We start from the raw sequence: 2500 nt of genomic DNA, 5'->3' as shown, positions 1-2500 counted from the left end.
TGGACGGGCTGGATAGTCCAAGGCTCGACGAGAAAGACTGCTGGTTTAGACACTGGGGCAGTGGCAGCCCGCGGGACAGTGTCGGCAGATTCGGCAGCGCAGATTTGTGCGGCTGCAGGTTCGTCGGGGAAAATCGGCAGCGCAGATTTTGCGACGAACATGGGCTGGGCGATGGACTGTCCAGGCCAGGCAGGAAAATTTGTCGAGGGGACACGCTGACGAAACAGCGCTGGTTCAGGCACGGCGGGCAGTGTTGGAATCGGCAGCGCCGACGAAATCGGCAAAGTCGGCAGAATCGGCAGCGCAGATTTTTCGACGAACACGGGCTGGACGGTGGACTGTCCAGGCCAGGCAGGAAAATTCGTCGAGGGGACACGCTGACGAAACAGCGCTGGTTCAGACACGGTGGGCGCAGTGTTGGAATCGGCAGCGCCGAGAAAATCGGCAAAGTCGGCAGAATCGGCAGCAGGTGCTGGCGATGAGTCAGGACGGACTGGATAGTCCAAGGCTCGATGAGAAAGACCGCTGGTTTAGACACTGGGGCAGTGGCAGCCCGCGGGGCAGTGTCGGCAGATTCGGCAGCAGTGTCTGCCGATTCGGCAGCGTTGGCTTGTTGGCGCGGGGGGCCGATGCGAGTGGGGACTTGGGCAGCGGGCAGTGAAAGAAAGAGTTTCCCCGATGCTGCCGGGAAAAACGCTCCCCGGGATGGCCGGGTGAGATGACCCGGCGGCCCGCGACGGGTCATTCAATTCCATACCCCGTCAACATAACTCCCGATGTACTGTTTGCTTTTTCGGAAGAAGAGATCCATCCCCCCATCCTCGGCCAGCCAAAAACGCTCCAATTAATGGCCGGGTGAGATGACCCGGCGGCCCGCGACGCGTCATTCAAATCACTGCCCTATCGGCTACAACTGCTGATGGGTGGGATTAGAGGCCTGCCATGGTGGTGAGGGGCGGCGAGGACCGTGAAAGCTAGAGTTTTTCAGAGGCTGCCGGGAAAAAGGCCCCTCGGGTGGCGGGGTGCGAGGACCAGGCGCGTCATTCAATTCTCTTCCCTATCAACTTGGCTCCCGTTGGCGGGATTGGAGGCCTACTGTTTGTTACAGGGCTAAAATCGTCAGGGGAAGAGCTGACGAAACAATGCTGGTTTGGATGCAGGGGGTAGTGTTGGAATCGGCAGCGCGGACAAAATCGGCAAAGTCGACAAAAAAGACTGTTGGCCTAGACATCGGGGCAGCGGCAGCCATGCCGACAGGGGGGGAAATCGGCAGCGCAGATTTGTGCAGCTGCAGGTTCGTCGGGGAAATCGGCAGCGCAGATTTTTCGATGAACATGGGCTGGAAGATGGACTGTCCAGGCCAGGCAGGGAAATTCGTCAAGGGGACACGCTGACGAAACAGCGCTGGTTTAGACACGGTGGGTGCAGTGTTGGAATCGGCAGCGCCGACGAAATCGGCAAAGTCGGCAGAATCGGCAGCGGGTGCTGGCGATGAGTCTGGACGATTTATAGTCCAGGGCTTGATGGAAAAGACTGTTGGTCCAGACAATGGGGCAGTGGCAGCGCGGATTTGTGCAGCTGCAGGTTCGTCGGGGAAAATCGGCAGCGCAGATTTTTCGACGAACAGGGGCTGGGCGCTGGACTGGCCGGGCCAGGCAGGAAAATTCGTCAGGGGGCCACGCTGACGAAAACAGGGGCTGCGGAGTGGAAAATCGGCAGCGCAGATTTTTCGACGAACAGGGGCTGGACCGGCCGGGCCAGGCAGGAAAATTCGTCAGGGGGGCACGCTGACGAAAACAGGGGCTGCCGCGTGGAGTGGCAGCCTGCACGCAGATGCGAATTCGGCAGCGCACGATGGCTTGAGCAGGTCATGGGTTCGACTTGGCGCGATCTGAAACCTGGACGAGGGACTGTCGACGCTGGACGAGCCAGCGCGGTGGCCTGTCGTGCCCCGTTCAGGGGGGGCCTGCCGCGGAGACAGCCCTCGCGGGCTCGACAGCGCAGGCCAGCGTCCCCGACGTCGCTGGCCGCGGCAGGCGAGCTGCCGGGGTTCCCGCATTCCTACAAGAAAACGTCGTGCTTTCCACATGAAACCAATCCAGTAAAATCAGCCATATTTTTATGAGGCTGCCCACTGAATTTGGGGTCATTCCGGGCCGGTTCCTAGTTTTGCGGATTTACTCGATTTCTAATGGTAGGAAAATTAAAACAAATACTTCCCGACCTCGAAAAATTCTGGGAAAATTAATGAAGGTGGATTGGATTTTTGCCAACCTCTGTGCAAAATTTCAGCTCAAAATACCAAGAAATGAATTTTTTAGAGGGGGGGTGACAGCTGGGACCTAGTAGTGTCTCCCCCTGCCAGAGCTGCAATGACACTTATTGCTCTTTAGGGAGCCACCAGGCCGGCGCCCCTCAAAGACCACACGCGCGCGCGCGCCCGCCCGCGCTGGGCGCTGGGGCGCTGGGGCCTGAGGGCCTGGGGCCCTTGGGGGCCCTT

This window comes from Populus nigra, chromosome 2, assembly GCF_951802175.1.
Source record: "Populus nigra chromosome 2, ddPopNigr1.1, whole genome shotgun sequence".
Classification (NCBI taxonomy): domain Eukaryota; kingdom Viridiplantae; phylum Streptophyta; class Magnoliopsida; order Malpighiales; family Salicaceae; genus Populus; species Populus nigra.
The sequence above is the reverse complement of the archived record's forward strand: the minus strand, read 5'-3'. Positions refer to the sequence as shown.